The 9890-nt window shown below is 40.2% G+C and overlaps 1 non-coding gene across 1 annotated transcript; it reads left to right on the top strand.

Moving 5' to 3' along the window:
* The first annotated feature begins 6091 nt into the window (after nt 1–6091).
* Nucleotides 6092–6218, top strand: LOC115869663. The gene has a single exon (XR_004046316.1). It is a non-coding gene; the product is annotated as a small nucleolar RNA SNORA40 (small nucleolar RNA).
* The last annotated feature ends 3672 nt before the right edge of the window (nt 6219–9890 follow it).

Genomic DNA, 9890 nt, shown 5'->3' with positions numbered 1-9890 from the left:
TGTTTTATATTTTCATTCCGGGATAAATAGAAGAGAGAAGGTAGAATGTATCTTCCAAAACAGGATTTTAGCAGAGCCATCATCTGGTAATTTATTGAATCACAGCAGTCCTACTTCTATCATGGGAATTAAATGAGTTTGATGCCGACTCCAATACACTTTGTAAATGAGTATTACTCTGTGAAGGATTTCATAAAATGTAAAATAGTATTAGATATATTATTAATTTTAAAGTAAGAGATGGCAATATCAGAACATTTGTAAATTGATTTTACCTTTAAACCCTATAGCTGCATATTTACTGCCACTGAAATAGAAAGACTATTAATCATTTTTAAAATGTAAACAACTATCACAATTCTGCAGTTTACATTAGAAATACTTTGTGCAGATGTGTAAAATATTCCAAAAATGGTTCAGTGGCCATTCTGACCTCCTGTGGCTACACAAGGGGAAAAGGGCATTTGCTCCCAGGTGCAAGTCTAAGGGGGTAACCCCAAGAAGTGTGAAAATAAATTCCAAGGAGTCACAGGTATGTAAGGGACTGAGGAGGAGAGAGGGCATTTGGGCTGACATAGCCATCGATAGTTGCACCAACCTGCAAGTTGGGAATTGCACCTGGAGCTCAAATTGGAGAGGGCATGCAATTTAGAGAGTGTCCCCGGGTGTTCATAGCTTTGGATGACTCATCCCCCAGTATGGATTGAAGTGTGTCTTCCCCCTCCCCTCCAATATGTGTCCACTTGGCTAAGGCCATGCTTGTCCGTGTTGAGCAGTTATGCAATGATGTAAGTTGGTAGTCATGTAATGTAATTGGGCCCCCGAGATGTAATCTGGTGTGTAAGAGGATTGGAGTGGGATGCAACACCCTTACTTGGGTCATGACCTTTACTCAATATAAGGGGAAATCCTCTGTGGTGTAGCCTGCATCGCCTTTTATCTTACAGAAGATGAAGAGAGAAGTGCGCAAAGAGAGAAGAGCGGGGAGCAGAGTGCATCCTTTGGACCTCGATATGCTCTGCACTAATCCTTGATCCAGAGGAAGATTGATGCCAACATACAAGTTCTTCAAGGAATGCTGGGCCACCGATGTTGGAAGGAGACAAGGACCATATCTAGAGCCAACAGAGAGGAAATCTCTCCCCAGCCCCGCCACCAGCTGGCATCCTAATTCACACTTCCTTATACCTAAACTATGAGCAACTAAACTTCAGCGTATTGAAGGCATCGGCTTGTGATGCTTCCGTCATAGTAGCATAAGGCTGTTAAGTCATGCCCTTTTCAGGGCAGTTTTCTGTTCATTTTAAATGATAAACTTTGAATTAGGCTAGAGCTAACCCTTGAACTGTAGAGATGATACATATAAAGGTTTTAAGCAGATTCAAATAAATCACTGCCAGGTTCATTTAAAGAGACTGCTTGAATAGTCTATGCTCAAGTCTGGCCTGTGTCAATTTAATAAATTAGCTCGGAGAAAGCTATCTTACTTCTTTATTTCTATGTCTTCCCACAAGAGAGAGGTCCTTACTGTTTCTTATTAAGGGCCAGCCTGATATTTTGAATAAATTTAAGATCATTACAGTCGCCCGAGGAATATTTCACAAACAAAGCAATAAATTGTCCTAATAGCTTAAAAGAGTTAGTTCAGACCCTAGAGTGCCTACATTACTTCCCAGAAAATTAACTTAATCGTTGGAAACCTCTCGATGGAAACCATAGGTTGTGAAAGCCCGCAGTATTAACTTGTAGCTTTATGGAGGTTGACTTTACACACGTTATGACATATTTGGCACTTGAGAGAATGTCAACACACTCTTAGGTCAATAATGTCTTCCTGGCAAAAATAAAGGGTAACCTCTATTTTAATCCTCTTAGAGGTTTCGCCACTTTTGATTCTGTGTGAATAGTTAGTTAATTTATCATCTGCCTCTGGCAGCAGATCGTAGGTGCAGAGTGGTTAAATACTGAGCTGCTAAGCACACAGCCAGCAGCCACTCCATGGGGGAAAGATGAGACTTTCTACTCCTGTAAAGAGTTACAGTTTCGGAAATCCATAGGGGGAGTTCCACCCTGTCCTATAAGGATGAGTTGAGATCCACTCAATGGCAGTGCATTTGGTTTTGGAGTTAATCTGTTAGTAAAGGCTCTGATGCGGAAGAGGCTTCAGCAGAGCTTGGAGACGAAGACAAGCTTGGAAGAAAGGCCTGGTGATCTACTTCCAAATTGCAGCCAGTGAAAACTCTAAGAGCCACAACTGTCTGATCTTCAATTTTTCATGGTGATGACACAGACCAGGCAGCCTTTAGTTCTGTTATGCATGGGGTCAGCTGAGAAATCCCTCAGGGAGAAGCAGGTGGAGTGGGGAGCAAATAGACTCTGCTTTAAAAATGAAAAGACACAACTGGAAAACACACCTAAAGGTCAACAAACAGATCTTGAACTACTTACAGGCTTTGCTTTTTTTTTTTTTTTATCATTGTTTGTTGTTGTCGTTGTTGTTATTGTTTTGTTTTCTTCTGTCACTTTGTTTTGCTCTGTGTTGTTTTTTGGTGCATATTATTATCTCTGCAAGTCTATCTAGATAAGATAGACTGGATAAACAATCTGGAGGAGAAAACAACGGGACCGATGGTTGTGGGGGGGGACATGGGAGAGGGCAAGGTGGAGGAAAAGAAGTGGTGTTAACCAATTCAGGGACAAGGGAACAACAAGTGATCCAAAATTAGTGGCAAGGAGGGTGTAAGAGGCCTGGTAGGGCTTGATCAAGGGCAATGTAACCGAGAGGAATTGCTGAAACCCAAATGAAGGCTGAGCATGATAGTTGAATAAGAGGAAAGTAAAAGGAAATAGAGGAAAGAACTAGGAGGCAAATGGCATTTATAGAGGTCTAAATACAGGCATGTACATATGTAAATATGTTTGTATACGATGGTGGGGAAGTAGATCTATGTGCATATATTTATAGGTTTAGTATTAAGGTAGCAGATGGACATTGGGCCTCCACTCAAGCACCCCCTCAATGCAAGACAACTTTGTTCGATTGAACATTCCATGATGCTCACCTTCCCGGCATGATCACTGAAGACAAATATGTGTATAAGCAAATGTGAAGAAAGCTGCGGCTATCAAAAGATACAGCGTCTGGGGTCTTAAAGGCTTGAAAGTAAACAAGTGGCCATCTAGCTCAGAAGCAACAAAGCCTACATGGAAGAAGTACACAAGCCTCAGTGACCACAAGGTGTCGAAAGGATCAGGTATCAGGCATCAAAGAACAAAAATCATATCATTGTGAATGAGGGGGAGTGCAGATTGGGGATCCAAAGCCCATATGTAGGCAACTGCACATCCCCTTACAGAAGGGTCCCAGAGAGGAGAGGAGCCAGTCAGGGTACAGTGTAGCAATGATGAAACATACAACTTTCCTCTAGTTTTTAAATGCTTCTTCCCCCCAACTGTCATGATCTCAATTCTACCTTACAAATCCAGCTAAACCAGAGGATGTACACTGGTACAGATAGGAACTGGAAACACAGGGAATTCAGTGGTGAGAGTGGTGATACTGGGAAGGTGGAGAGAAGGTGTGGTAGAAAGGGGGAACTGATCACAAGGATCTACATATAACCCCCTCCCTGGGGGCTGGACAACAGAAAAGTGGTGAAGGGAGATGTCAGACAGTATAAAACATGACAAAATAATAATAATATATAAATTATTAAGGGTTCATGAGGGAGGGGGTGGCAGAAGGGAGGGGGAAAATGAGCTGATACCAAGGGCTCAAGTAGAAAGCAAATGTTTTGAGAATGATGAGGGCAACAAATGTACAAATGTGCTTGACACAATGGATGTATGTATGGATTGTGATAAGAGCTGTAGGAGCCCCCAATAAAATGATTAAAAAAGAAAAAGAAAAAAAAGATGTTCACACTTCTGGTTTCATTTTTGGAAACCAATTAAACTATGTGGTTGGTAAATAGGAAATTTAGACATGGCTTTACTTGTTCATCTTTAATGGTACATTGACATGTTTCATCAAAATATTTACAGATCCTTACAGAAGTACATTAGAAATTATGTCATGATAAGAACTTGGATTATTGGCCTATTGTGGAATTTCCAAGTGAGCCTGGCAGAACAATTTCTAACATAAAGTATCATTTTTATTTTAAAAGTAAAATATTTTTTGAGCCAAACATATTTCTTAACAGCAGGAGTTGCATGCCAAGGAGCATGGTGACTTTTTAAGAAAGTATTTCTCAAATTCACCTTGGAGCATCCTGTGATCCCAAATCTTCAGGAGCACACACCATTTCTGGAAACTCTGACATTCCTATTCCAAGATAACATTTCCAATTTGTTCCATCGAGTTATATAAATACCAAGTCATTATCATGTCTGGAATGTAATAGAGAAATGATTCAATTGTTTATAAAATTAAAGTGTGCTTTGATTCTTAGTAGCAACAATATTATTATTACTTAAAGAAGGCTAGATTTTGTCCTTTTTTTCAGTTGGAAAACTATCATAGACTCTGACTGTAATTTTACATATTAATAAGCATAACAAAGTATAAAACCATAATTCTTATATATTTAGCTATGCAAGATTATGGAAGCATGGAAAAGGAATTAGATCTCTCAATACAGATGGGAAAATACACATTTTAGGAATACATTTTCCATAGCACAACGTTACATTTGTTCCATAGTGACTGTACTAAAATAACGTATCTGAAAGCCCTGAACACTTCAGATTAATGGAAAAATGAGAACATTAAAGTCTCATTACCCAGTTGGTGTTTTATGGATTAGGCTTAATCGCCTAAATATTACCCCCATCTGCTTAGAACTATCTTCAATTTTTAAATGTATGTTAATAATTCCAGGTTTCAGTGCTGTTTCCGACAAACACAATCTATTAAAAACTTTGCTGTGCTCTGGTGGGAAAATTCCTGAAGTTTCACCTGATTGAAATCTGATCAGAAATAGGAAAATAGAAACCAACCCCGACCTCACTGCCATTGAGAGTTGATTCTGACTCGTAGGGCTCCTGGGACCAAGTAGAACTGCCTCTGGATTGCTGAGACTGTAACTCTATGGCAATAGAAAGCCTCATCTTTCTCACACAGACCTGCTGGTGAGTTTCCAACTGTTGACCTTGCGGTTTGTCAACATCCAGTGCATAATCCACTACACTACCAGGGTGTCTATGAAAACAGTAAGACAATTACATATCGAAAGAGTGGAAATAACTTCATAAGAAATAATCCAGTTCACAATTTATTAAGGCATTAATTTTCAGCTTTGTAAATAGTGATATTTCTTACATTTCCCTCCTGACTTGTATCTACAGATCAGTCAAATCTCGTTAAGAACCATATCAAAATACGGTCATATTTCAAAACCTGTAAACTCCCAAAACATATGAATAGAGAAAAAAACTTTGGAATCATCTATTGAAAACCTTATTAACAAATGGGGTGACCAGGAATACGAGAAAAACAAATTTATAGAGACACTCATATGTGTGTAAGGAAGAGATTTATATACAAGAGCAATTGAACATTGAGAATACATCCCAGCCCAGGCCCGATCAAGTCCATAAGTCCACTATTAACCCATATGTCTTATATCAATCTATAAAATCCTCTTCAGACTCACAAAACACATGCAATGACGCCGAATGTAGAAGATCACAGGCCAGTGGGTAGAAAGTCTTTGGATCCAGTGGCACTGGAAACATTTCAGTGCTGGCAGAGGTCTCTGCATGGTTTCTCCAGCACCCAGGGCTGCATCAGGGTGGATCCAGGTGTCTTGTCAGCTACTATGTCTCCCAGGGTGTGAACAGAGTCTCACACCTCCACGGACGAAATACCAGATTTCCCAGAATTCTCAGGAGAAGGCCATGCCCACACAGAGGCCTCACTGGCTATGATCTAATTGACAAGCTAGACTCCACCCCTACACTCTTCATCCTCAAATTGACAAACGATTATATATCTACCACATGGGGAAACTGATGGCAGGCGAGGTTAAAAGTTTACCCAGAGGAAGTGCAAATAGTGGTTTCATCGTTCTTGAAGTTTCAATACTACCGCACTTGTGTTTGTGTTTGTCTGATCTGCGGACAAACACTCAAAGACAGGTGCAAGAATAAATTCTGTTTTGCAACCCAGAATTCATTACTCAGTATGACTTTTGATACAGATAAGAAGGAACATGTCACTAAAAAAAAAAGAGTTTCAAAACTATAGGCCAGAGCAATCGGTTATTGGTTTCCTTTATCACATATTTGAGAATTTTTAGTAATTTAGATAGATGATAACAAGATAGTTGACAAATACACTAAAACATTTCTGATTTTCACTCTCCCAAGCATTCCATTGGTCTATGTGAATGTGCACTGATATCTGTTTGTTTGTAGACCACTGACCCAAAGTTTAAGATCAAATAAACATTAGGCATTGTGCTACATAACCCACGAGTTTTTCCTCCTAAAATTGTTCCCTCTCTTCCACTACGCCCCGCCCCCATTTCCATCCACCTCTACTCTCTTCTTTCAATCTCTAAACACCAACACTGTTTCAATTTTCATCAGTTTTGTCAGGGCAACACTGATGGAAACTGATGGAAGGTGAGAAACATGCAAAACAGAACTCAAAATCTTTAAAAACTAGGCAAAGCAAAGGATCAGAGGTTACTTTACTGTTTTAACTAGTGCTGCTATAACAGAAATACTGCAAGTGGATAGGCTGAACAGAAATTTATTAACTCACAGTCTAAAAGGCTAGAAATACAAATCCAGGCAGCCTATACAGGGAAGTTTTCTTTTAAATCTATATTTTCTGAACTAGTTGAGACTAGATGACTCCCTTAGAATACTTCTATGAAGCACTCTTTAATCTGTGAACAAACATATCTCAAGGTCACCTTTTAATGAAATAACAGACTGGCACACAAAATTAGAGAAATGGTCTATGAGTAAGGGACTTCATTAAAAAAAAGTCAATCAATTCCATTTCCATAAATGAGTAAAACTTAAAATAAAACAACTTTATGAGAAGGGATATGTGGTAGTTACATAATCTGATGTCAATTTGAGGATTAAGAGTGAAGGGGTGGAGTCAAGCCTATCAATCATTGTACAGCCAATGAAGCCTCTATGTGGGCATGGCCTTCCTCTGAGGATTCTGGGAACTCCTGTCTCTCATCCTTGGAGATGGGAGACACCCTCTCTCTGTGCTCACTCCTTTGGAGACTCTCTACTGTTAAGGCTCTCAACCTGGGAGACATTACAGCTGACAAGACACATGGAGCTATGCTAGAGCCCTGGAGCCGAAGAAGCCACATGGAGACCCCTGGGCTTAAAAGGGAAAATAGGCACTGAACTTAGTCTTTTAGATGAATAGGAATTATCCCATGCAAGAGTGGGCACAAAGGAGAACATTGTAAGAATATTCAGAAAAAAAGAGACCAGGTGTTGTGACGAGTAGAACAGTGTGGCTAGTGCAAGCTTAGGAGACATGATGGGAACTTAAGGTTAATATTATACTATAATATTAGTAAAGATATGTTGATATTCCTTACTTTTAATGGCATTTCTTTCTGATATACAGGGGAAGGAATGGCTTTAAGTGCATAGTGTTTAGAGAAAGTTGGCATGGGTACATTTCTTGAAGCAGAGAAAAATAAACATGTAGGTTGTCCAATAGCATTACAATTTTAAACATATTAAAGTCACACACATGGTCATCCGTGGGGCACTAGACAAGATAATTTAACAGTCTAATTTCCACATGTGAGGACAATGAATACACTACTTCTGGCTTTGTGGTTATGTGTTGGACTATGATCATAAAGGTCCGTAGTTCAACACCACCAGCCACTCTGCAGTTGAAAGAGCTTTCTACTCCCATAAGCAGTCACAATCTCAGCGATTCTCAGGGGCAGTTCTGTTCTGTTCTATAGTATCTTTATGGGTCTGCATGGACTCAATCTCAGTGAGTTTATTTTGTTTTTCTAAGTTCCAGCTCATGTAATTCTCATGCAGTTCTATTTTGTACTACCGGGTCACTATGAGTTAGAATTGGCTGGATGAGAAGTAGGAATGTAACCCCAACTGTCACTGAGTCAATTCCAACTCATAGCAACCCTATAGGACAGAGTAGAACCATTTCGATGGGTTTCTAAAGCTGATCTTTACAAGAGGAGATAGTCTTTCTCCCATGGAGCAGCTGGTGGTTCCTCACTCCTGACCTTAGGGTTAGCAGGCCAATGCATAACCCATTATTCCACCAGCGCTCCTAAGTAAGCATGCTACAGACACCCAAATCAAAATTATAGTCAACTAACAAAAAAATGAAAAAAATTTCTGGTTTGTGGCACTGAAAAAAAATATGTGTGTATAATATATATACATATAACATATAGTATTCAATCTGAGTTAATGAATATATATACATTGTGATAGTTAGATGTTTAAAAAATCATTTTATTGAGGGCTCATACAATTCTTATCACAATCTATACATACATCCATGGTGTCAAGCACATTTGTACATTTGTTGCCATCATCATTCTCAAAACATTTGCTTTCTACTTGAGCCCTTAATAGATGTTTAGATTTATTGTACCAACTAAGCCTCCATAGGAACATGTGGGCAGAGTTTAACAGGCCGCAGCTTGATTGGAGGGTGACTGAGATAAATACTTTTCACAGCTGGCATCCGGTCTCTCTTCTTCCCTGGTGATTGGACCAGCATGCTGCTGCTTGCCTCAGCTGTGTGCTGCACTAACTGTGGGGTCTAGCCAACTATGGATCCTATCAGTAGAGCTTGAGGCTCCTTTCAGACATGCTTTGCCATGCTCGAGTCTGGTGGACCTGTGCATCGCTTGAGTTCAAGATCCCTTTGGGCCCTGCTTTACTAAGCTCCGGAGCTACTGACTGTTGCTGCCCCACCCTGTTGTCTGCTGCCCATGGGACAACTCTGTCTGTTGTGCCTGAAGGCAGACTCTGCTGTCTGCTTCCTTGATCTTAGACTGGCAAACCACCTGAGTGGAAGCACCTTCAGTATATTAACTGTTCCACAAAAGTGAGTTGACTTGAGCCCTCTGTACTGTTGTGTGGACTAATTAGCTGTTATATTCCTTCTCGCTGTATAAACCTATCCTTTTTAAAAATATTTTTATTGAGATCTCTTGCAATGCTTATTACAATCCATACATCAATTATATCAGGCATATTTGTACATATGTTGCCATCATTCTTTTCTAGATGGTTATGTTCTATGGAGCCTTGGTATAAGCTCCTCTTCCCCCCCACCCCACATCCTCCCCACCTTGTGACGCCTTGATAGATTATAAATTATTATTTCCATGTCTCACAGACAACCGTCTCCCTTCCCCCATGGTTTCCATTGTTCTTTCCCCTGGAGGGGTGTGTGTGGTTGTGTGTCAATCATTGTGATCGGTTCTCCTTTCTTCCCCTCCTCCCCACTTCACCCTTCCCATCTGGTACCTCTCTTCCCATTCCTGCTGTTCGGTTGCATGTGTCATGAGCTCTTATCTCTACTGAGATAGTTTATTGTGCCAGCCTGGCCGGTAAACACAAGTGGGATTAATTGAAGGGCAGAGAGATAAATGGCTCGGTGAGCCTCGCCTTTCTTGTCTCTCGCTCATGATGCTATCTATTGGTCTAGTTGTGAGTACTTGGTTCATAACAAACTATGGCTAGCCTTGGGAAGAAGGGAATTCCAGAACACTTGATTGTGCTCTGCAGAATCTGCACATGGACCAGCTGTGTAAACAGAACAAGAAAATACTGCCTGGCTTAAAATCAGGAAAGGTGCCCATCAGGGTTTGATCCTCTCGGCATATATGCTGAGCAAATCATCA

Source organism: Echinops telfairi, unplaced genomic scaffold (genome assembly GCF_000313985.2).
Source record: "Echinops telfairi isolate 266 unplaced genomic scaffold, ASM31398v2 ScPeMD7_33;HRSCAF=127, whole genome shotgun sequence".
Lineage (NCBI taxonomy): Eukaryota > Metazoa > Chordata > Mammalia > Afrosoricida > Tenrecidae > Echinops > Echinops telfairi.
Note: the sequence above shows the minus strand (reverse complement) of the source record. Positions and strands in the feature narration are given on the sequence as shown.